The sequence below is a fragment of the Opisthocomus hoazin genome, chromosome 1, assembly GCF_030867145.1.
Source record: "Opisthocomus hoazin isolate bOpiHoa1 chromosome 1, bOpiHoa1.hap1, whole genome shotgun sequence".
Taxonomy (NCBI): Eukaryota; Metazoa; Chordata; class Aves; order Opisthocomiformes; family Opisthocomidae; genus Opisthocomus; species Opisthocomus hoazin.
The window spans coordinates 25934051-25959745 of NC_134414.1; the positions used below are offsets into that span (position 1 = coordinate 25934051).

Sequence of the window (25695 nt, forward strand, 5' to 3'; positions counted from 1 at the left end):
CCTGTCTGTACAGTGCTAAAGAGAATAGTGCTTGCTCTTCAGATAAAAAAAAAAACACAACATACTGCGGATCTCTTGATGGCCCATGGCTTTCATAACTGGTTGCCACTGTTTCAAAACATTTAAGGTGGTGGCGTTTTTTTCCCAAAGTCAAGATATTTTGCATCTTACATGATGTAAATCTGTATTTAATGAAAACAACTAGAAAATTATAAATAATATAAATTGAAGTTGATATTGTATGGCTGTTGGAACACTGAGGAAGGGACACAGGCAAAGAAGCTGAGAGAATAGGATGGGATACCTGCGATCACATTATTATGAACTATCAAGAGAGATCTGGGGTGTATATATAAATACAATATTGTAAGCATTAAAAAATTTAGGTTTTATTAGACTTGGTTATCAGATCAAGATTTTTCCTTGAAATTACTTTTGTAAGATGCTGGATTTGTGGCAGATGACTGCCTCCTCCCCCTCCCCCCCCCAGTGGAAAATACTAAACGTGGCTGTGAAAATGATACTGAAATAATCTGAAGAATAGGATTTATTGGATTTATGAGAACATTTAGTGGGAACAGGCAAATCTGGGCTCTTGAGTTAGTATCAATTGCTTGGTGTTGAGTCTGGCCGTAAAGCAGTAGATAACCTGGATGGGTTGTGCGATTAGGATAATGAAGTTCATACTTTTCCTTACCCCTATTAAACAGTGTGAAGTAGAAGTAGTTTTAAAATTCCCTTTTATGAGAACAAGTCTTAATTAAAACCATAAAAATCTCATGGTAACAGCAGGCGTGATGGCTTTAAGCCACTTCAGCCTTCTTTTTGAAATAAAAAGTGGACTTTATTTCACATATTTCTGGATTTCTGTGATTTGTTTGATCTTCCTAAACTGCTAAGCTCCTCTACATTGAACGAGATTTGAGGTCACAGATCCATGCAAAACTGCTTTAGTTTAACTGGCTTATGAGCAAAAATCTTAATAACAAGAAGGACCCAAAAGAAACAAACAAAACTGTCTGTCTCATCTTTCCCCTTAGAAACAGGACGGGGTGTGTGTGTGTGTGTGAGGGGGGCAAAACCCTTGAGAAATTGGGATAAACTCGAACCATGTAATTAATACTAGAGTATGGTGATCTCTTTCAAGAATAGCTCTCCAGCTGGGGTGTAAAATGGAATAATTAAATACATAAGTCTCACCTGTTAAAAATGCTTTTGTTTCTCTCCTTCCCTTCTCACTCTCCGTATTTTTTTTACATAGTATTGTCCTCAATTGAACCCCATAGGTCAACTGTAAGGAGTCACTAACTTTAATTCCATTGAGTTCTAATTTTATAAATGGTGGGGCTTTAATGATTAATCTGTATGATACCTACATCTGTCTAAAAACATTTTAATTGCTTTGAGGCTTTTAAATTGGGGAAAACCCACACTTTTCACAAATATATTCCAGTCTGTGTCCTGCTGAACCTTTATAAAGGTTTTGTGTATATAGACATATGTATCTGTAGATGCATCTATAGATATGAAAGGCTTTATAAATAGTGAGAACTAAACTGCACTAGTGTGTATAGATACCTATATGCATACCTAAGTAGGTACATATGAGAGAGAACTCTTTATAAGAATAGAATATAAGATTTCAGTTGGAAGGGACCTACAGGGATCATCTAGTCCAACTGCCTGACCAATTCAGAGCTTGCCAAAAGTTAAAGCACATGATTAGAATATAAGATTTCAGTTGGAAGGGACCTACAGGGATCATCTAGTCCAACTGCCTGACCAATTCAGAGCTTGCCAAAAGTTAAAGCACATGATTAAGAACAATGTCCTCTTAATGCCTCTTAAACACTGACAGGCTTGGGACATTGACCACCTCTCTAGGAAGCCTGTTCCAGTGTGTGACCACCCTCTCAGTAAAGAAATGCTTCCTGATGCCCAGTCTGAACGTCTCCTAGTGCAGTTTTGCACCATTCCCATGCATGCTGTCACTGGATATGAAGGAGAAGAGCTCAGCACCTCCCTCTCCATGTCCCCTCCCTAGGAAGCTGCGGGGAGTAATGAGGTGGCCCCTCAGCTTCCTTTTCTCCAAACTAGCCAAGCCAAAGCCCTCAGCTGCTCCTCACAGGACCTTCCTTACAGCCCTCTCACCAGCTTTGTGCCTGATGATTGCATTATTCTTTAAATGCCTTTCAATACTACCTGGTACAATATTCTCCATGATTTTTCTGGGAACTGAGACTAACAGGTCTGTAGTTCCCTGGGTCTTCCCTCGCCCCCTTTTTGTAGATCGGAATAACATTGGCTAGCTCCTAGTCAGCAAGGACCTCCCCAGACTCCCAAGACCTTTGGCAGATGATCAAGAGGGGCCCTGCCATAACATTCGCTAGCTCCTTCAGTGCCCTGGGATGAATTCCATCAGGCCCCATGGACTTGTGAACATTCAGCTGATACAGCTGGTCCCTTACAATTTCAGTGTCCACAAATACAAAGTCGCTGTTCCCACAGTTGTGGTCCTCCAACTCAGGGGACCAGGCAGCCCAATGTCTATCAGTATTATTAAAGACTGAGGCAAAAAAAAAAAAGCACTGAATGCCTCAGCTTTTTCTTTGTCTATATTAGTCATCTGACCATCTTCAACAAGTATTGGTCCAATGTTTTCTTTAGACCTCCTCTTGACCCCAAAGCATTGATCTGTCTGCTACAATGAAGGATGTGCCTCCTGTGCTCCAGATGTTGAATCTTGAACGCTCTTCTGTTTTTCCATTTCTCTTTCACTTCTAAGCTGTGGGGGAATTAGCTGTAGGGTGATGTGAGTGGATGCTTTCAGCTAGATCCAGATGTAAAAATATGTCTTGTCCCCGGATGGGGTGTGCTGAGGAGAGCTGTGGCTTTGTTGATCCAGCCTGTGACCATCTGCATAATTCCGATTCCATGGAATCGAAGCTGGCTGTTGGCAATGGCAGTGCTGAGCAAGATACCATTAAGTATGACCTTGCTGCTGCCTCCTTCCCTGTTGCGCTTCTTTATAGATGTGATATCTCTTTCCTTTTAAAAATTACATCAGTTCTGTGTATTTTTACTTTTTTTCTTAGGCTTTCTGAAGCATACTGGATTTCATTTATCAGTCTGAGTAGTTAGGTGTCTCATTTTAGTGGTATATATGTGTACATGTGATATTTTTGACTAACGCTTTTCAGTGGGATTCTGTGTCCTGGGCTGATTCATGCTTCCCTTATTCTGCCACTTCTCTAATGTGAAACAGTAGGGTACAAACTGCATGACCCTCTACTACTTAGGGAGAAGTCTGAGCTAAAGAAAATCTTACATTTTGTTAAGGACAGGGTGAAGTCCACCATTTGCTTTGAAGCTTGACTTGCTATTTGACAATATTTTTGTATTGCTAATGTCACCATGTCTTTCCCATCATTTAGCCTTGGACTAATCCCTTTGAGCCCACAGATTTTCTTTCTGTCTGGGGTCCTTATACAAATCATCTGTCTAAACGTTCATGCTTTGTAGCAGTATCTGCTAACCACAAGAAATGAGGCTGAATGCTCCAGAAGGCAGAATTTAAGGGAGGTTTTATTTTAAGAAGCGTGTTCTTAACTCTTCTTAACCGACAAACTGTGCAATATAATGCCCATCTGGCTGGGTGGGCAACAACTGAAATTACAGAGGCTCTGTCTGCTGAGGACGGTCCATTTTTGGTATTGTTACTCAAATGGACCTCCACTTAGATGTAAAGCTAGCGGTGTTCCTTTCTGTAAAGCATTAGGGAGACATCTCTGCGCAGTGGGAGTGGAGCTAGGAGGGAGCTCTTTGCCATTCTGTAAAGGCGTATACCAAACTTCTGGAGAAGAGTGCAGGGCTATGTTGTGAGAAGAAGCAGGCTGATAGTACAGAAGGCGTGTACTGTGAGATTAGGCTTGTTACCTGTGGAGATTTAGGGGTGGTAAATGCTGCCAGCAAACCTTTTCAACTGTTTGAAAACATTTTAGTATTGGCATTCCAGCTGAAATTTGTTCCTTCTCAGGGATGCTAGACTTACTTTTTTGTCAGTGGTGGGAGAATCTTTTCTTTTTTAGATCAAAGATGAGAGAGTGAAAGGGCTACTTCATGCCTGTTGTGGCTGGTACTGGTCACTTGTGGTATAGCCTTATCTTTATACATGGCTTCATTTTCAGTGAATAATCAGTGCTGACCGTTAAGGAAGCATTGTCCTGGGCAAGCCTCTTACCGTTGAGGTACCAAAGAGGTGAGATACGTGGGGGCTGGTCAGTGTTAGCATGCTCCTTACCAGCCAAGAATGTCTGGAAAACCAGTGTTGTTCTTGGCTGGCTTGTAGGCTTGACGAGCTGTCTTTTGTAGACTGTTTAACCTGAGATAAATTCCACAAGATGTTTAGGATTTTGCCAGCCTCCAATTTAGATAGATGTCCTCTGTCCAATACTGAGCGACTGCTATACTCAGTCAAGCAGTGAGTATTTGTACCATAATCCAGTGAGTGAACATGAGGAGTAAGAGAGATACCAGGTACTCCACAACGGGTTGGATATTTTTACTTTATTATCTACCTGTGCTTTAAAGAAAAACTTGAAGGGCTTGAACTTGTTTGGTAGGAATTGGTGGTAAAGGACACACTGGGTGCTGTGACCTAGTCTGACCATGAAAGTGGTTCTCAGAAAGATGTGGAGTAGAAGATTGTCGGTTGAGGGCTTGGGAGAGGGCAGATTGCTTTCCAGACTCAAAAACCAGTGTATGCCCTAACTAAATCTGCATTTCTGTGGAGGCTTAAGGGTTTGGGCTAGACAACAGCAATTCAGTCTTAAAGGCCCCTTGGAAAACGTGAGCTGCTCTGTCTTCCTTTATGCTGCCTCTGTTATGTGCCCAAGTCTAAGACTGGGATCTGGATCAAGCCTAGCTTAAAGATAAGAAACTTTATCGTTTTCTTGATCAATCTCATGAAAGCTGCTTAGGATGGGCCACCAAGAGGCCCCTTGGTTGTAAGGAGTTTACTGTATGGCTCTTACAGAAAAGCCCCCCCATCCCACTGTAGAAGTACGTAAGGCCAAGCGGGGCCTAACCGCTAAATGATGCGTGGTTCCATTCGTTGAAGACTCCAGAAACTGTCTGGGTTTTCCAGATGTCTGCTGTAGAGTTACAGTACTCCCCAAGATTTTAGTTTCGTGCTTTTAAGATTGAATCCACTCAGGAAATTAAGAAGGCAAATCAGTATTGAAGATTTAAACCACTTCCTTTTTTGTGTGTATACGTTGATAAAACAGTATCAGTAATTTGGACTATTACTTTGTAATTCGAACTACAGTAGTAGGCTTGGGATCCACATACATGAAACCATGTTTTAAAACCCCTCCTCCCACTCCAGAAAGCAAACTTTAAAATAAAATCCTTTCTTCAACATTTTGATGATGACCTTCCATTTGGATACTTTTAATCCTCAATCTGTATAAAAGTTATGTCTTGCATTAAATCCTTTATGTGGTTCCCCCCGCCATGGATTTCTGAAGTAATCCTCTGTGTGCCATATAGCTTGTTCTTCAGATTGCGTGCATACAATCTCCTCATTTCTAGGAGTCCTATTTATAAAGTTTTAAAATGTTCGTTTTAAACAAAATTCAACTGGATATCCATTTCTAATCAGAAGTCAGTTGTATACATTCTGCATCTCCGAAATCCTATTCTGCTGAAACTAAATACTTTCTGTAATGTAGAGAATATGAGTCAAATGGGGCACTTGGCAGAGGAGTCTGTGATGTACTTGGTAATGAGTAAGACTCTTTTGATAATGACTTTTTGTTGGGATTTTTTTCCTTTTGAAGATTTTTGTGGGAAAGAAAGAATCCATTCAAAAGGGAATGTGTATATTCACAGTTCTGCCGGTAGGTAGACATTGCTGGACTGCTAATGGGGTACTGAAATATGTTTTCTTTTCTGTATCTCATGTTGCATGCATCTGCTGTATTTTTTTTCCATCATAACTACAGATCTTAAATGTAGAGCATGTAGTGAGACAGTCCAGCACTTCTCCTTTAAAAAAAACTATGTAAAACTGCTTGACATCGGCCATGTGCATGTAAGGATTTATACTAACCCATGGAATATATGTTAGGATAGTTGATCTTCTTTCACCGTGAAAGCTGTGCAAGAGTCTCATCCTCACCGTTCATGTGGTAATTCTCGGCTTCCTTCCCATACCTGTATAGGTCACACATTGCTGACATGAGTGAAGATTTCTTTCATCAGAGGATGGATTCAGCGATCCCGTTTATGTAGTGCAGAACTGCAGACATTGTGTTGATGTAAGTGATTGAAGCGGTGAACTGCAGTGTGTGGACAGGAACGAGCAGCTGTAGCTGATGTGGGGAACTGAGAATCTCATAAGGTGCCTTCGCTGCCAAGGCTAATGGGATGTGTCAATATATCCTCATCCACCCTGACAGTACTAGAGGGTTTGAGTCCTGTATAAATTTCCATTCACCTTGTACTAGGCTAGTGCCCTATGGCATCTATTCTGTAATGTTTTTCAATCTAGTGTTAATTCTCTAAAGCAGGCTTACTGTTTCTTGAACCACAGGCATACTTAAATAAATCACTGTTGGTTCAAATCGCTTAGTTTAATAGGATCCTGTCTGACATAATTTTAGTCGGGATTGTGAAGCTGTGTTTGGAAGGCACCTTCTTCCCCATGTAGTACAGCTATCCTGGTGATAAGATAGGGAGACCTCTTGAGTGAATGAACTATGTTGGGTTGATGGTTGGTCTTGATGATCTTAGAGGTCTTTGCTAACCTTAACGATTCTATGATTCTGTATGTGCCCGAGGATTTTATAATGTGTAACTTCATAACAGTTTCTTCTGTAAGTGTGTGAACACTTAGGTGAGGACCAAGGCCTTGACCAAGTGGTAGATCTTGGTAGCAGGCGAACTAGAGGACATCATTATTTTTTGGAGTAGGTGGCCACTACACCAAAGCTTACTGGACTTGAGGTGGGAACACAACAATGTTAAAACTCTAATATGTTGAGGGAGTATGAAGGAAACTTAGTGATGACAGTGAACAAGAGGTGTTGTCTAGGACACTGATATTTTGCCTTTGAGAAATCTGCGTGTGGTGACTTTAGCAGTGTCTTGCTCTTCTAGATGCTTTGGCTTTGTTATAAATCTTGTTCTGTGTCCTTGAAATAGAGAAGTTTTTCCTCTTCTAGATTTTTATTGTCTAAAATGTCTGATCAAGTTCCTTCAAGGAATGTGTAGCAACAACCTTTAAAAATATGGCTGTAATATTAGTCTCTTGTGATCAAATGGTCTAGTTTAGAGATCATCTTTGTACAGTTCTTGCAGAAAGGGCAGCTATGTCTTAACCACAAAAATTTAATTTACAAAAAATCAGTGTATGACTGTATGTTCATCTGTATGTCAGAATATTCTCTTGATGCTAAGATCTATAATATCTTTTGGAAATGTATCAATACTTAATTTTTGCATGATTCTCATTGCTTTTTTTTAGTGTTTTGGTGGGTTTGTGTTTAGTAATATTTTAATTTACTGTGAAGTATCTCAGTGGGACTCAAATCTGGTGTTTTAGTATGCTTTACTATAGGCTATTATCTTATATTTTTCCATCTCCACAGTCTTTAAGTGCGTACCTTCTTTTATTTCCATTTTAAAAAATGGGCATTGGTTATAAAACAACACAAGCTGTTTTCGTCCCTTGAGAAAACTGAAACTGCAACATGAAATAATGTTTAGCTCCAAACAGTTATAAGTATGCGTAGATTCTACTCATGCATGTTTTAGTACGGTTTTTTTTTAACTGATCACTGAACCTGACTTTTTTAATGCATGTCTTTAGTTATTCTATTACTGAAAAGCTAAGCTGAAATTTGTCTTTCTGTTTGCAGATAAAGCCACCCGAGTGTGCTAGCAGGTCACAGAACAGCTGTCTTCTCAGACGTGTGAACAGAAAGGATATTCTCTACTCCCTTTTTTAAATGGTAAGTTGTTCGAGGGAGCTCTTGCTGAACGTACCTTGTCACTTACTTTGCATTTGTATGAATCTCTTGCCACAGTTTTCAAAGCTATTTGTAAGTCCTAAAACTGAAGACCGGTGATGAAGTTTGGAAACTGTTCAGAAGGTTTTGAGTTAGCATTGGGAAGGAGGTTTATATTTTTGTGATGTTGAAGATACATTGTATTAGGCCCTGAAACAAGTGTCAAAAGTACTGCTAGACCAGGAGACAAGTATCACTTAAAACACTAATCTTACTGTGTTGAAAACAGAAATAAATTTACTTTATTCATGGATGTTCATGAGATACTGGATTTATAAATTTGCATCTGTTATTTACTTTTACCCTGTATAATCTGTACTTTGCTGATGTGCCATCTTAGAGATTTAAACTAAATCTGCTGAGGTTAAATGTTTGACTGTTTGCCTCAGTGCAACGGAAAATACAAGATTTATGTTTATTGATATTAAACTAGCTTTGTAGGGAAAAATACGCCTGCCCCCAAATATGTCTCAACCGTGCCACGCACACCACGGACTTTTAGAAGAGGAATATCTGTTGTGTTGGTGGAAGAACATAAAAACTGCTGTGTAGCGCTTCCTTCACGGTGTGACATAAGATGTGGGCCACACTGGATGGTCCTAATGAAAGACTACTACCAAAGTGCAGACCATTTTGTTGGAATAAGTAAAGCTGATTATTGTAAACTTTTTTAGGAGGATAGAGCTTGTCTGTTTCTGCAGTGGGAAGGAGAAACCTTTTGAGCACACGAAGAAGCTGGAGAGTAGGTTTGTTGTTGTTCCTTCTGAGGAGGAGGTTAAAAGTAGTGTTAGCTACTCGTAGGAGTGACTCCTTTCTTCCTGCATTGCACACCACAGTGCCGTCTTTGGCAGAAACTGCAGCCAGCCTTGCTTCGAGGTCTATGAAAAAAGCAAGTATGCAGCTGTGCTTTAGGCAGTCAGTGGTATCCTATGGCCTAGATCTGACTATGGCTATAACCCTGACTTTGGTCCACTTTGTCCCTTCAGCTGAAATTCACATATGCTTATTTTAATTTTGAGTTCTGATTATATGCTTGATGATATTCAAGTTGTTTATCAGCGTATATGTTCTGAAGGAGATTGCACCTTAAGAAAAACTCAAAGTTGAGTTCTGGAAAACTCGGTGTCAAGTAAGAAGCTTTATTTTGAGGGGTGAAGGGATCGGGAAGCAATATGGTCCGCACAGAAATGTGAAAGTTATGGCAACAGCGTTTGATGGAGAAGGATGAAAGAAAACCCGTTCTTTCTCCCTACTTCCCCTCCCGCAATTCCCATTAAGTGGTAAGGTAGCTTGATGGTTATATACTGGAATTCTTTGGAGAAAAGATCACTTGCTGTAGCTTCAAAGGTGGAAGAAGTGTGTCAGAGAAAGCAAGTAGTCTGTAACAATGGTAAACCGAATGGACCTATCAAAGACTGAAAATACGCTTCACTGCTAGATTATTAGGTTAGCATATTGCTTATTTAATAAATCAGTGAGATTATTCCTCATAATATATGTATTTACAGGTGTCTTGTAAATGAGCATGTGCGCGAAGGCCTTTCCAGTGGTTAATCCATACCTGTGGTCACTCCAGTGACTGTTAGACCTCTGATCTCTCCAGTATCTAGTCCCCAGATTTACGATCTCTCTAGTATCTGGTTTTACAGACCTCTCCTGTTCTGGGGATTAAAAAAGTCACAGCTGTCATTTTAACTTCCAGTGGTGTTTGGTTTTTTAATAAGCTTATGGTTTTTTATTATAAGCTTAACAATTGTTACAGCACTGTTATTTTTCAGTTGCATTTCATGCTACGTGGAAACATCACTGCTTGCTTTTATTCATGGGAGATTGTAGAGATTAGTTGTTACAGGAACAGGAACCTAAGTGTAGGAATATTTTACCTAGTTTGTATTCATTCATGAAACTTAAAAAATTATGATGAGATTTTCTGTTCATACTCAGTGTAGTATCATCAAATATTTTCTGTTTCTTTGTGCAGTTCAGCACAACTTTCATGTAGAGTTTAACTGAAAGGTATCTAGTGTTTGATAGTCTGGCGTTTAATGTAGCTGAAGGGTATTTAAGGATAGAATGCTGAACATGCTTGAAAATAACATTGATTTTTAAAAAATATTAAACTAACTTTAATAAACATAATAAATTCTAATTTTTGGTTGAAAGCTGCTCATTCATGCCTCAAACTCTAATAGGACATAACATTTGGAAACCCTACTGGTCAATAAAACAAGCTTGTATTTAAATTAATGATTGATTTCAATAGAAATGTAGTATTTTCCTTTTTAAACTTCTACTTCAAAAAATTTGTCTTGTAAGTCATAATTAAAATTTAAATGGCTTAATTCACCTGTTTTGCATGCATAGTAAGGCATTTTCATTTTAAATCAAGTCATTCGTTTTGTCACTTGGATTATTGTGCCTTGTCTTTTCTTGCTTCTCTGGATTTCCTAGTGTGTTATGCTAATATAAACACCCCCAAAAGTTGTCTAATTACTCAAAATACAACTATTAGATGTTTGTGAAAGCTGCCAGTTCCTTAACATGCCACGCTGTGTAAGTAGCACACTCTGGCTTTTCTAAACTTCCATTGTAATCCTACAACACTACGCTACAAAAGTGTCTCCCACAAAGAAAATTACAGAGCCTGTAGTCGGAAAGGAAATACCAAATGCCGGGCTTGAAAAGGGACCCTCATGCTTACCAGCCCCAAATGTCAATTCACTAGACCAGCTGACAACTTTGTCATCGCAAACAAACAAGTCTAAGAAATGCATGTTTATAGTTAGTTTGGCATATTAATGTTGCATATTCAGTTATATGTTTTGAATAAAGATGTTAAAATTATGTTTGTGATTGCTGTGTGGATAAGATTGTTCTAGTCTTTAACAGTATTTTTATTGTGAAAGCAACTTGGATATTTTTAGTCCAGGTTAAACCAAATTTGTTCACAGACTTTGGCCTGTACTATTTGAGTCTTCAGTCACATAGCCTGTATCCTTTGTGGATGGCAAATTACAGAATGATTTAGTAACTTAAATTCTTGATTTAAACCAAACTATTAAGAAAGACTTACTCTGAATTTTCTTCAGAAGACTGCAGTTTGCATTTTCCCTGAAGAAAAGAAAAGAAGCTTTTCAGAATAGGAGAAGAGTGAGTGCGCAAGGCAGGTGGGGCAGGAGAGAGAAACTATTCTGGAGAATGATGTAAGGTGGTGTGTTTTTTTGGTGGTGGTTTTTTTTTTTTTTTTTTTTTTCTTTTTTGGGCTACTCTGCCAACCAAATGCTGAAGATCACTAATGGCATAGCAGTTGTTGGGCAGAGAGGAACCTGATGAGGTTCAACAAAGGCAAATGGAGGGTCCTGCACCTGGGGAGGAACAACCCCATGCATCAGTACAGGCCTGGCGTGGACCTGCTGGAGAGCAGCTCTGCGGAGAGGGACCTGGGTGTCCTAGTGGATGACAGGTTGACCATGAGCCAGCAGTGTGCCCTTGCTGCCAAGAAGGCCAATGGCATTCTGGGGTGCATTAGGAGGAGTGTGGCCAGCAGGTCGAGGGAGGTTCTCCTTCCCCTCTACACTGCCCTGGTGAGGCCCCATCTGGAGTACTGTGTCCAGTTCTGGGCTCCCCAGTTCAAGAAAGATGAAGAGCTACTGGAGAGAGTCCAGCGGACGGCTACAAGGATGATGAGGGGACTGGAACATCTCTCCTACGAGGAGTGGCTGAGGGAGCTGGGCTTGTTCAGCCTGAAGAAGAGAAGGCCCCGAGGGGACCTAATAAATGCTTATAAATATCTGAAGGGTGGGTGTCAAGAGGATGGGGCCAAACTCTTTTCAGTGGTGCCCAGCGACAGGACAAGGGGCAATGGGCACAAATCAAAGCATAGGAAGTTCCGTCTGAACATGAGGAAGAACTTCTTCCCTCTGAGGGTGATGGAGCCCTGGAACAGGCTGCCCAGGGAGGTTGTGGAGTCTCCTTCTCTGGAGATATTCAAGACCCGCCTGGACCAGCCTACTGTAGGTGACCCTGCTTCGGCAGTGGGGTTGGACTAGATGACCCACAGAGGTCCCTTCCAACCCCTACTATTCTGTGATTCTGTGGGGGAAGAAGTAGGACAATGTTTCCCAGGTGGTCTCCTGGGGAGAAAAAAGGCCTATGAGAGAGGATAAAGCATCCCAGAATCCTTGCATTATACATGGTAAAGCCAAAATTAGGTGGAACTGGTTTTGGGATAGACTGCCTTTAAAACATGATAGAGAAGTCTGATCACAGATTCTGATCTTAAGAGGTGCCTGCATTTTCTGTGAGCTTTTCTTGTTTCCTGTCTGATTTTTATATTAGAAGAGGCTGAATATTTGGTCTCAACTCTTCCCTGTCTTGGGTTGAACTCTGTTCAGCGTGCACTTATTTAACGTTTTGGATTTGAGTGCATGGAGGTGAGGGACTTTATATTTTTAAATTGCAGCCTGGCAAATTGCATTTGATGTTAATACACAAGGAGGAGTAATTTTGTAAAACTGGCATCTGCTGTGGGAGCCTTAGCATGCCCATCATGTTTTCAAGGTAGTGATATGCAGGCATACAGAAATATTCTTCATTATCACTGTCTGAGACTGTGGGAAATTCAGTGCTACTTCAATACTTCAAATAAATACAGTCACTGGCCTCTTCTCTGAACTTTTTTGATGATTGGCATCGTAGTAACTTCCCTTCTGAATTATACAGCTAGTGCATAGGGATGTGCTGGAAGATGAGGCTTAAATAGTGGTTGCCTGTGCAATGATTAACTAAATCAGTTTCTAAATTTAACTGATGTAGTTAAATTGCTTCTTGAACTGTGTGTAGATTAGTCTCTAATGGCTTGATTTTTTTTTCCACACATGTAGCTTGTAGTGTCTGTACATTACATCAACTATTTTAAAGTGTAGTTAAGACCAATGTAAGCATTGACATGTTTATTACATAATTTGGTGGGATGTATGGAACATCCATGTAATCATAGGTAACTTTAAATGACAGTCTGAGAATCAGAGTCAACACATTACCCAGTCAGTCCACAAAAACTCTGCTCAGTTTATGATTCTCAGATAGTCTCAGGCAGGGTGCCAGCAGCCACAGTGTTGCCTCCTGGACCCTCGTCACAGAGGTGGCAATAGCAATCCTCTTTTTGCTCAGAAGCCAGCTGGGTTACAGCCTTAGTCAAGAAATATATTCCTCTCTGATTGTGGGATCTTCTGAGCTCAGTGTGATTTAAAATAATAATTGCATTTCACAGGAGAATATTGTATCACCAGGATAACAGAAACAACAGTGCTGGGATGGAGGCAAGTTTACAGTTAACTCACTTCAGAATTCGGTGTCTTTCTTAGCTTCTGTTCAAAGAAAAACAAGACCATCCTGCACATCAACATTCGAGGATTATGTTTTTTTCCTGTTGTTTTCACTTCAGCATGTTCAGATTCAAAATCTGCTTACTGGTGTTAAGCATGAACATCTACTTCTAGGTAACTTTTTTGTTCAAAACAATTTGAGGAGAGATCAAAATTGAAAGTATTTGGTCCAATATGCAAAATATATTGAAATAAACTCATGGCAAACTTCAGGACTAACCATTGTGGAACTGGAGAGGGGAAAATAATCTTTTTTTTTTTTTTTGTAAATCGGTGCTGAAATTAGTTTCAAACTGCTTTAAGTTCACAAGAGACTGTAGTGATCATCAAGATCTAGATGGTTGCCCTTTCCCCTTTAATTTCAGGAGTAAATTAAAAGCATGTTTTATAAATACTCATTGCAGTCATATACCTTTTCTTGCAAATAAATAAAATGTTAACTTGTAAAGCTTCCTCATTTTTTATGTGCAGTTGGTATATTTATAGGATTAAACAGACTGCCCTTAAACTCCATTCATCTGGTTGCAGCTACATAGCAGCTTTGTGTAGCTGCCTCAGCTATGCATTAAAACAGCTGAAAAATAGGTATTAATGGCTCCTTATACAAGCTGCATTTAGTCCTGAGGGTTTGTGAAGAGTTGACATATGTTATGGGGCCTGTTTGAGGAGTTTTCCCATTCAAGTAAGAGCACAGTATTTGAGTAAGGTATTTTACCCTGACAGTGGGAGGGTAGTTTGGGGAGTCTGTGCTGAGTGGATAGGAAAGATGGAGGAGCAGCTACCCTGTCCCATTCTCATAGTTACTGGACTTTTTTTTTTGAGAGTAAGAAAGAGTCTTTAGAACCTGTCTACGACTAGTAAACAGTCCTAATAAAAAACCTAAAAGTTAAGAACAAGGTTTTGTACCAGATAGGGCTTGTAGGCAAACATTGGAATGTAAAACTGCAGGGGGTAGGGGTTAGTGTAGTTGGAAGCGTTAGTTTATACCTCTCCCTTTAGTTACCACTGCCTCCATCTCTTGTTGGACCAGCTGGTAACTTCTAATGCGGCAGTGAGACATGAACATTGCCAAAAGTGAGGCATGCAAAGCAGAGTCCAAGCTTGTAAACTCTCTGGTAGAGGAAAGCAGCTGTAGGATGCGTGAAGGATGCAACAGCCTTCCTTGCTGTGTTGGCAACTGGAGTAGAGAGTGCAAAAGGCAGTGGTGCCAGGAGTGAAGAAGAGAAAGCGCTGTCAGTGGGGCTTCTCTAAAGAAGGAGAAGGTTGGACTGTGGCTCTAAAATGTGGGCAGGGCATCTTGTCTTCAGGCACCAGTGTAAAACTGAGTGGCTTCTCTTCAGGTGTGTGGCTGCTGAATTTTGATAGATGGGTGTTTGATGTCATGAAATATGAATGTGATCACTTAAACATGCAATCTATTTGTATACTGTTTGATGGCATTTGTTGTTACAGTAATGGGAAACAAGTAGTGTTCTGTTCTTTATGAATTGTAAGAATTAAGACTTTTTAGATCCAAACCACATAGACAACAGGTTTATTTGAGCTCTGAGCTCTTTGGTGTCATAGGTCTCTATTCCTACCAATAAGTTGGACTAGGACTAGAGGGCATGACTTATGAGGAGTGGCTGAGGATACTAGGCTTGTTCAGCTTGAAGAAAAGGGTGCTGAGGGGTGACCTCATTGCTGCCTACAACTTCCTCCTGAGGGGGAGCGGAAAGGGAGGTGCTGATCTCTTCTCTCTGGTGTCCGGTGACAGGACGCAAAGGGATGGCTTCAAGCTATATCAGGGGAAGTTCAGGCTGGATATTAGGAAGAGGTTCTTCACAGAGGGTGGTGGTCAGGCACTGGAATGAGCTCCCCAGGGAAGTGTTCGTGGCCCCAAGCCAGTTGGGTGTCAAGGAGCATTTGGACAATGCTCTTAGGTATCTGGTTTAACTTTTAGGCTGCCCTGTGTGGAGCCAGGCATTGGACTTGATGGTCCTCATGAGCCCCTTCCAACTCAGGATATTCTATCATTCTATGACTAGACTTAAACCCTCTTTCTGTGACCATGTTGACACAATTTCTTGTAGAAAGCAGTTACTAAGCTTTCAGGACTTTTGTGCTTAGTTTGCGATTCACCTATGCAACTGAATGTTGTACCTGGTCTTTAGAACGCCTCTGTGCTGTCTCAATATGAAATGGGAGGTTAGCCTGAACTGCTGTTTGTTTGTTTGTTTTTAATTTGTGATGAAGGAGATTCAGTGCTCTCACTATCACTTGAATGGTCTGAGCTCTAAGGGCAGTAATTCCATAAACTGCTTTGACTTCTTTCCTCTGCATTAAGTTTCTGTTCACTTCCAATCTGATTTCAGCCCTTGGGAGCAGCTCAGGCAGGAGCAGCAGCTATGGTAGCAGAGATGTTGAAACAGGGAATGGGGAAAGGAATCCATTTAATTAAATCAAGGAGTGGTTGGCTTACAGCTGTCTTGAAAAGCATAACTTTAAGTGGGGTGGATCCTAAGGCAATAACTGTGTTTAGCTTCTGAGAAGGAAATGTAACTCATCTTGTGATTGAAGCATTTGTTGATAAGTATTGGTGTGATCTAGGTCTGATTTCTGATTCTTCTATGGGCCCTGTGTGCCTGCCAGCTTCAGGTAGCTTTGTGCCTCTCAACTGTGTAATTGAGATGCTGCTTCTTGCCTTTCTCAAGTTTGGAGAGTAAATTTAATGTCTAGGTGTACAGATATTGTAGTAACATGGGTGTTGTGCAACCTTATTGTAATAGGCTTTCTGATGCTATTTTGCAGTTGGAACCTTGCTGGGCTTAGGCAATCTGTTCCTCCTTCAGTGGATTTTAATTGGCCGTATTGCCAGGAATTCGGTGTGTGGTTGACTGTCAGCTAGTGGGGAAGATGAGGCCCATCCTCGAATGTTGGGTGGCTGAGTGCATCATGGGGAAGCAGAGAATAGGTGAAGCTCTGACTCTTGTGTACAGGGTGTCTTTATTTCCTCCTTTCCCATGGAGCCTTCACTTGTAAATATTGGAGGGAGCCATAATTATAAAATACTGTGTGACCAGGTTTTCAGCCTTAATACGATTGTTTATTTTCAACCAGTATTTGCCTCTTTTCCTTCTCCTTGACCACATAAAATTAAAACAAACCCATTCTTTTTCAACCTTTTATATAGCGAATTAAAACATGCCTAGACAACAGGCATTTTAGGGTGCGTTATGCTGTTGGTTTAGTTTGGATCCAGGGGTATGTTTATGATGCGCATTCTGCGGCTGTGGAGTATATGAACTCTTTTCTGGTGACTGTAAAACCAAAAGTTTGTCTCTAGGAGCATACCTGATGGTGTGCAGCATCTCATGGGCTATGAGACTGGGTGGGAACTAGTTTTGAACAAATATCCCTGCTTCCCTACTGAAAAAAGTATATGAGACGGGCAGGGGATCATCACCACCAGCTCTGCAGGTCTCTCTGCTCCTGTTGTACCACACAACTTGCTAATGTAGTCTTTAACCTTAATTACTGTTTTTAATTCCTCTTGAAGTCTTCAAACATCCCCAGAGGTCCACAGGCGGAAAACCACTAATGGATAGTGCTGCTCTCTTTCTTGTGGACTTCACATATTTTGTTCAGTTCTGCTTTTATTATCCTATGTAATGCTATTACACTGTTTTTCCTTCCAACTCGCACTTGGCATTCACCCACACTTGGCATTGACTAAAAGAGAATTATAGAGATAGCTGTAAATCAATATGATACTTCTGAATGTTCAATGTTAGGCTCTGAAATCTGATAGGCTCTTAAAAAGCCGTGTTTACATTTTCAGGATGTATGTACATATATGTCTTGAAGAAAGAGAGGAAGACTTGTGTTTACAGAAGGTTCCACAAACGATATTTAAATGCACTGGTTTGAAATGCTGGAAGAAAGTAGATTTTTAAAATGACTTAGTATTATTATTGATAACATCTGCATCCCCAGTAATCTTAGCTAAGATTTGATGATTTTAGCTGGGGAAAAAAGTTGCTTATGCCTCCTCTTAGTGATTGATTATACATGGTAAGAATGCTTTTTTTTTTTTTCTTGAAGCTGGTTTCTGGAGCACTTCTACCCTGCCAGCTCCATGGAGATCTGTTGATACAGTGCCAGATTTCGTGGAACACAGCTTTTCATCCTTCAAGTCTTGAAAGGAGATTTTTAGAGAAGACTAAGTGCTGTATTTGGTCTGAGACTCACTATGGTTTTATAGTAGCTTATTTGTCTCATAATGGGAGTTACTGTATGTATAATGAGGAAATCTCTTTAATGCTGCAAATAAGGTTTTTGTAAGCCAACATTATTATATGAAAACATGTTACTTTTACTAGTGCCTGACATTCATTTTAGGCTTTAATTAAAAAAAACAAAACTAACCCACCCCCAACCCCAAAACAAATGAAAAAAGAGACAAGGATTATATACTGAATTCTTAGGAAGTTAATGGTGGGCAGAGCTTTGATATCTGAATTTGAGATGCTAGTAAAAGGGAGGATCTGTCACAAAAGAGCCAGAAACACCAAGGGAAAGTAATGTTTTCTATTTGAGGAGATGTAGCAGCTTTCGATCTTAATGTGCTTCATATATTATTAAAATACTAGATACATCAAATGTATTGCAGTTTTTTTTACTGCAGTTTTATTTCTCTTGGTATTCTGTTCTTGGTGAAAGGTATAAATGGATATCTGTCCATGTAACTTAATTTTTAAAAATGTCTTCAGTATCAGTAAGAGCAGGAGAAGGGGTGTGATCCATCTTCATTTCTGCTGGACCCTGTGTTACTTGCTTGACATCCAATTGTAGGGATATATGGAGCTCCTGTACTACTTATACCTGGATGTTCTGCTGTGCCATCTGTAACTATTACTATTTTATGAGCTGGAAAACTATGAATTGCTAATTTCTTATGCATCAAACATAAATGATTTCTGTGATTAACTTGAAGGTAACCATGTGGAAGAGAAAGAGGAAGGTTACCTGATGGAGAGAAATTGCATCATTGGTGTTCAAGTTCCGAACACTGGCAGTAGGAAAAATATGAAAAGCATCCCCACTCTGGGAAAACCTCTAATCAGAGCTCAGCCCTCCTTAGGCACCAAGGCGAAAAAACCACAACATGCAAAGCTGCAGAATAGCTGGCTTCATTAGTGCTGGGGCTTAAGAAGGCTACTTGTGCTTTGTTGTATTTTTTGGGGTTACGTGTTGGTGTTTTATTTTTTTCCCGCCAATGTCTTGTGTAGCACTCTGTCACTTATAGTATCTTTCTTGATTTATGCATCAGTCCTCAACTGCCTGGCACTATGATATACTGTAGTACAGTAGCCACCAGAAGATGGACTTCATGAGAACAGATGGTGCACTTAGCTCAAGATGAAAATAGTTGGGAATTTTTATGTTGATTCACTTAGACTCAGCTGTTGGATTCAAACACAAAAACATTTGTTCAGTTTTTCCTTAAAATGCACCCAAAATAAATCTGGTTTTTTCCCCACGTAGAATAGCTGCCACTTCCAGGTTTCTGATATATAGGGAAACTGCAGTTCTGGTGGTAGCTTCATAATCAGAAGAATTACGAAAATCCTGAGTTTCCTGCTGAAAATCCATGGTGGGGTGGGTGGGAATCTCCACTTTGAGGAATTTTTAAGGATGTTGATTTATGTTGTATTAACTTAAATCCTCGTGGGCTGTCTTTGTGCTTGGAACATCTGTCAGGAAATTTCTGCTGCTGCCCAAGAACCTGGTTGTTCAGGTGGATATTGAAGTTGCTTGACTGCAAGGTGTTTTAGGGATCCTGATACGCTGTGGTAGCCTGACAAAGTAACTTTGCAGTTGTTTCCCTGTGAGAAGGTCTATCATGCCTTGTGAGATCTGGGGGTGCAGGAGGCACATTAGGAGTCGAGGCAGACAAAGATTAATGCTGAGCTGGCCTGGTACAAGGATTTTTTTCTTTTGCAGTTTGCCCTGTGTAACTGCTCTCTTCTGTCATTGTAGTGTCATATATAAAAAAGTGTATAAGTCTGTGTGTGTGTATATATATCAGAGAATGGTTTGGGCTGGAAAAGGTCTTACAGATCGTCTCATTCCACCCCCCCTGCCATGGGCAGGGATGCCTTCCACTAGACCAGGTTGCTCAAAGCTTCATCCAATCTGGCCTTGAACACTTCCAGGGAGGGGACATCCACAGCTGCTCTGGGCAACCTCTTCCAGCCTCACCACTCTCACAGTAAAGAATTTCTTCCTTGTATCTAATCTAAATCTTCCCTCTTTTAGTTTAAAGCCATTACCCCTTGTCCTGTCACTACACACCCTTGTGAAAAGTCCCTCTCCAGCTCTCTTGTAGGCCCCTTGAGGTACTGGAAGGCTGCAATAATGTCTCCCCGGAGCCTTCTCTGCTCCAGGCTGAACAGCCCCAACTCTCTCAGCCTTTCCTCATAGAAGAGGTGCTCCAGCCCTCTGATCATTTTTGTGGCCCTCCTCTGGACCCGCTCCAAAAGGTCCATGTCTTTCCTGTGCTGATGGCTCCAGAGCTGGACATGAGACTCCAGGTGGGGTGTGACCAGAGTGGAGCAGAGGGGCAGAATCCCCTCCCTCGACCTGCTGGCCACACTTCTTTTGATGCAGTCCAGGACGTGGCTGGCCTTTTAGGCTGCAAGCACTCATTGCTGTGTCGTGTCCAGCTTTTCATCCACCAGTACCCCCAAGTCCTTCCCCTCAGGGCTGCTCTCAATCCACTCATCGCCCAGCCTGTACTTGTTCTTGGGACTGCCCCGATCCATGTGCAGGACCCTGTACTTGGCCTTGTTGAACTTCATGAGGTTTGCACCTCAGCTTTCCAGCCTGTCAAGGTCCTTCTGGATGGCATCACTTCCCTCCACTGTGTGTCAACAGCACCACTCAGCTTGGTGTCGTTGGCAGACTTTCTGAGGGTACGCTCAATCCTGCTGTCCATGTCCCTGAGAAAGACATTAAACAGCGCCATTCCCAGTACCAACCCCTGAGGAACACCACTTGTCACTGGTCTCTACTTCACATCAAGTCATTGACTGCAGCACTTTGATTGTGACCATCCAGCCAATTCCTTATCCACTAAGTGGTCCGTCTGTCCAATGCATGTCTCCAATTTAGAGACAAGGGTGTCATGCAGGACAATGCCAAATGCTTTGTTCAAGTCCAGGGAGATGATATCAGTTGCTCTTCACTTATCCACCAACGCAGTAACCCCATTGTAGAAGGCCACCAGTGTTGTCAGGTATGATTTTCCCTTAGTGAAGCCATGTTGGCTGTCATCACTCACCTCCTTATTTTCCATGTGCCTTAGCATAGTTTCCAGGAGGATCTGCTCCATGATCTTGCCAGGCACAGAGGTGAGACTGACTGCCCTGTAGATCCCCAGATCTTCCTTTTTACCCTTTTTCAAAAGGGGGGTTATGTTTCCCCTTTTACGATTGATGGGAACTTCACTGGACTGCCATGATTTCTCAAATATGATGGATAGTGGCTTGGCAACTTCATCTGCCAGTTGCCTCAGGACCCGTGGATGCACCTCATCAGGTCCCATGGACTTGTGCACCTTCAGGTTCTTCAGATGGTCTGGAACCTGACCTTTTCCTACAATGGGCACTTCTTTATTCTTCCAGTTGCTGCCTTTGCCTCCTGTGATTTGGGTGGTGTGGCTGGAGCGCTTTTTGGTGAAGACAGAGGCAAAAAAAGTCATTGAGTACTTCAGCCTTCTCCATATCCTGGGTAACCAGGTCTGTTTCTTTCTGGAGAGGCCCCACATTTTCGCTAGCCTTCGTTTGATCACTGAGGTGCCTAGAGAAGCTTTTCTTGTTGCCCCTGATGTCCCTGGCCAGATGTAATTCTATCAGGGCTTTAGCTTCCTAACCTGATCCCTGGCTGCTTGGACAATTTCTCTGTATTCCTCCCAGGCCACATATATCAAATATAGGTAAACAAACTGTGTATTTACGTGTATACATGCATATATGATCTTTTGGAGGTTTTTTTGGTATGGAAGAGAACTACAAGAAAACACTTCCCTGTGACATTGTAGGTTTTGGAGTAATTGAACTATGAGAATACTTAACGCTTCCATGTGACATTTTAGATTTTAGGTCCAAGTGCTGTAGGGTAGAAGAGTTTAAGAATGATTTTTTTTTTTTTTTTTTTTTTTAATTTCCTAAGAAATGGTGTTCTGGAAGGATTTTAATGGTAAATTAGAAGATAAGGGAAGTAAGGAACATTATGTATTGCCATAAAATTGATATTATTGGAATGAAGTAGATGCTTCATCCATTTTGTACTTGTCCCTCCAATTTAGGGTTAATTGGAGCTCTGAGAAACAAATGACTGAATTTGCTTCTGGTTTAGCTTGAGGTCATTTGAGGATCTGAACAGCATGTTCTCACTGCAGGCGGGCTCCTGAGGCCTTAGTGGGCTGCCTTTGTCACATGGGCTGCAACCCGGACGGTTATTTCAAGCACTTTAAATCCAGTAAGGCTCTGCTAAATGGGATCAATGTAAGTCAGCAAGGCCTAGCTGCAACCTAAGTTTTCTTGAAGTAATCAAGGTATTTACTGCTGATAACAGTTACTGTTTGTGAAGGGGGAATGGGACAAATGCGCTCAAAATTGTCTCCAAGAGCTATTTGTGCATTATTGTGGATAAAGTGTGAAGAAAAGGCTTGTTTATGTTTGTAGACTTTTAATATTCTGTTACAAGTTGTTCCAGCATCAAATTGTCAACAGTAGCATAAAATATCATAAGGTAATGACTGTTGTGTTACAGAATTATTCCATTTCTGTAATGTAGATAAAATGTGATTTTCCATAACTCTGAACTGTTAGAAGATTGTCTATTAGATATCCAAACCAGATTTAAAGTAAGCACTCTAAGATGTGTAAGGCCATCATTTAAGAGACCGTACTGAAAGAATCACACTTAAACTAGGCTCTCAGTAGTTTGTAGTAAATTGGGAAATGCAGAGCCACTGTGTGCCCTCTTATTTTAATTATAAGATGGATGAAGAAGGAATTTGTGTTTGTAATGATGTCTTTTGGACTATAGTCCAAATAGATCCTGGAATAGGATGAACAAGAAAGAAACTTCCTTTAGGTGGGAAATGCCCTGGTATGGTCGATTGTTGGTAAAGTAATGGTATTTATTAAACAGGAGTTCTCTTGGTTTTGTAATTTTTTCATTTTATTGCCCTGTGGTATTGCTGCTAGAAAAATAAACAGGTTCTAAATAGGTGGGAATCACTAGTGTTGGAAGTGCACCGCAAGATGTTTGAACCATGATTTGTTTTAAGGCCAGATCCATCTTAGCTATTTCATGGGAATGCTTTGCCTGGTTTTGAAAGAGTGGCTTGTAGACATTTTCTCAGATATCTGGGCTGCTGAGTTTGGCTACGGAGAGCAAGAGCTGTGTGACTCTGTCAACACAACCAACTCCGTACTCAAATCCGGGAAGATCCAAGCCTGATGACATCTGGAAGCATTTTGACCTGCTAGTGGAGGGCTGCTCCTGACCTAATTAGTTTGGCGTTATAACTAGCTGTCTGCTACTTTGTGATTTTGCTCCTTTTGACCTCATCCAGTTTATACTCCTCACTGAACATTACCATCTAGGTCCTGAAGTTTAAAATAAAATTAGATTTTGCAGGATGCCATTTTTCCAGTCAGTATTTCAATACTTTCTGTTAATAAATTCTCATACGTGTAATCATTGATTATTCAAAGTAGAAAGAGCTGAATAATTCAGCAGCCGTATGGTTTGCACATGTCAAGATGATACAAAAGGGGAGATGATCAATCTGAGTCTTTTTTTCATGTGCTTGTAGGACAAAGCACTGCTTTTTTGGCTTGCTTAACTCCATGCCGAGTTCCTTCTCCTTGTTCTGGCTGAATGCTTCTTTTCAAGAGATGGTGTTTTTAAAGGGTGAATGTTATTTGAGAGGTAGACTGTATACTATAGTAAGACATCTATCTTCTTATTTCTTTCTTTCGCCTCTGCTGGAAAAAACAAAAAGCTACCACTGTATCTGTATACGCACAAGGAAAGTATTTTGGAGTTGCTGTGCAAAGCTGTTCAAATGTAATTTAAACAAGCTCCAACAAATGAGTAGTGTGTCTCTTTTCACTAAAGACAAACAAATAAAACTGAAGGGAAACAAGTGGTGACTCAGTTCAGTTCTGTTTCTTGAATAGGAGAGTGGACAATAATAAATTCTTGAAGCATAATACAGATTTCAAGAAAGGTTGTATGAAAGAAAAATGTGTTTTCAGTGCAGCATAAGTACTTGCTTATTGAAACAAGTCCATTCTTATGACAGCAAAAACTAAACAAATGCTCATATGTGGCTTGAAAAGACATTTTTCCTTTCTCATGTACATGCATAACATTTACACTGTATATGGTGTTAGCCTTGTGGTATTAAGTTGAAATAGGAAAACTGATAGTGGCCATAAGGCGTTTTGTGTGTGGGGTTTTTTTTTTTTTTTATGTATAAAGGCAGTGGAACAGATGTTCAGAACAGTATGGAATATTCCTTGTTCCTCATCCCACCATCCCTTTCACACCGAGCCATCTGGAAGGGACTATGAGCAGCCATCATGCTAAGAACAAGATTAACATATCGGCATCTTTTGTTGATACTTTAAACTGCTCACTGTTTGTCCAGCGGAAAGCGACGATGTGAATTGTCATCATTGTGTGTGTGTGTGGTTACATTATCTATGTGAATACGGAAAGAAGACAGAAGAGAAAATGTGATTTATATAGAACAGTTAATAAATTTAGCGGTGGTCAGTCTGGACATGAATCCACACAGGCACAAATCAACTTTTTTTCCCCATTAAGCATGCTATATTGATGTCACTAGCCACCTTTTACTCTCAAGCACAGTGTCAGGTAACATCATTCTATTAAACCAAATTTGAATTCTTATTTGGGTAAAAGCTGCTGTACACACTTTTCCAGAGCTTTTTGGTCCATGCTTTTCATGTACTTTTAACATTTTTTTTACCCTGTTTTTTTTTACTGCAACAAGTATACCACATGTGGATGTCTTCCAGGTTAAGCAATTGGATTTCTTCAGTACTCTTCAGCCTTGCTGCTTTTGAGAGAAAAACGTGAATAGTGTTTTGACTTCATGAACAAAATTTTTATTAGAGAAAGGACAGCTTATGATCTAGAAACAAGAGACTCTAGTCATGTGTGAAGGTGTCCTGGATCATCTGTATTCCGATACAGGATGAGTAGAAAAGGATGGGTGGATCCAATGCTGGCAGAACGATTGGGTTCAGTACAGCAAGCTATTGTGTTGCACAATCTGTGAACCTGTGTTAGATTCCAGGTAAGCAAATCTGTTCTTAAATAGATGTCTTAGTAACATTAAGTGTACCAAGGAAGGTTAAAATATGTTAGTGAAGGAGAAATCTTATTTAAAAGCTTAACAAATAGTTTCATTTGGGACCACAGTGTTTTTCTTCCATTGTTTTGTGTTTCTTTTAATAAAAATTTTAAGGACTAGGAATCTGACATTAGATTCAAGAAAGCTAATGGAGAATGAAATGCTTGAAACCTGAAACTACTACTGCTGTAGTGCAGCAATTTAAAAAAAAATAAATCATAAAGCATCTTTAGAAAGTATGAAGGTCTAAGTGACAGAGAGGTAAAAAAAATCCAGACTAATTTACTGGGAATGTTATTGCGTATTGGGCAGTGTGACAAAGTGCTGTGAATATAAATTGCAAAATCCATTAATTTGGACAATGAGAAAACTTAATAAGGGGGGAAAAAGTGATGTTCCCTAGATTATGCTCCATAGAAATGTTTTAGATGGACCTGAAATGAGCTATAGTTGTATACCCAGAAATGGAGATAAAACAATGCAGCAATCTCAGTTATGTTATGGATTGCATGCTTGTTTCATTAGCAGAGAGCACGAAAAACCTGTATTTCTTCCTTTAACAATGGTGAAGCCGTTAAATTGGACAAGAGATGGATGCGATCCTTTATTCTGGAGCAGAAGATGAAACTTTATAATAATCTGTCTGTACTTCATAATGATAAGATTTATTTCTTTGGAAACTGCTGGGGAAAAATAGTGTGATGGAGAAGTTAGTGTTGGGATTGTAGTTTTGGAATATTTAATTCCTATCGGGAAGAAAAAAAAGCAGTAACTTCTTTAAAGCAATCCC

At 40.4% G+C, this 25695-nt stretch overlaps 1 protein-coding gene across 3 annotated transcripts in view; it reads left to right on the top strand.

Moving 5' to 3' along the window:
• WASF3 (WASP family member 3) overlaps positions 1-25695 on the top strand; it is an 86158-nt gene that overhangs the window by 14843 nt on the left and 45620 nt on the right. For 2 of the 3 annotated variants that reach the window (XM_075419715.1, XM_075419731.1), the window contains exons 2-3: positions 6228-6323; positions 7926-8018. The gene's annotated coding sequence lies outside the window, so the exon portion shown is untranslated. The remainder of the gene's footprint in view (positions 1-6227; positions 6324-7925; positions 8019-25695) is intronic. The other variant, XM_075419723.1, reaches the window with a different exon arrangement.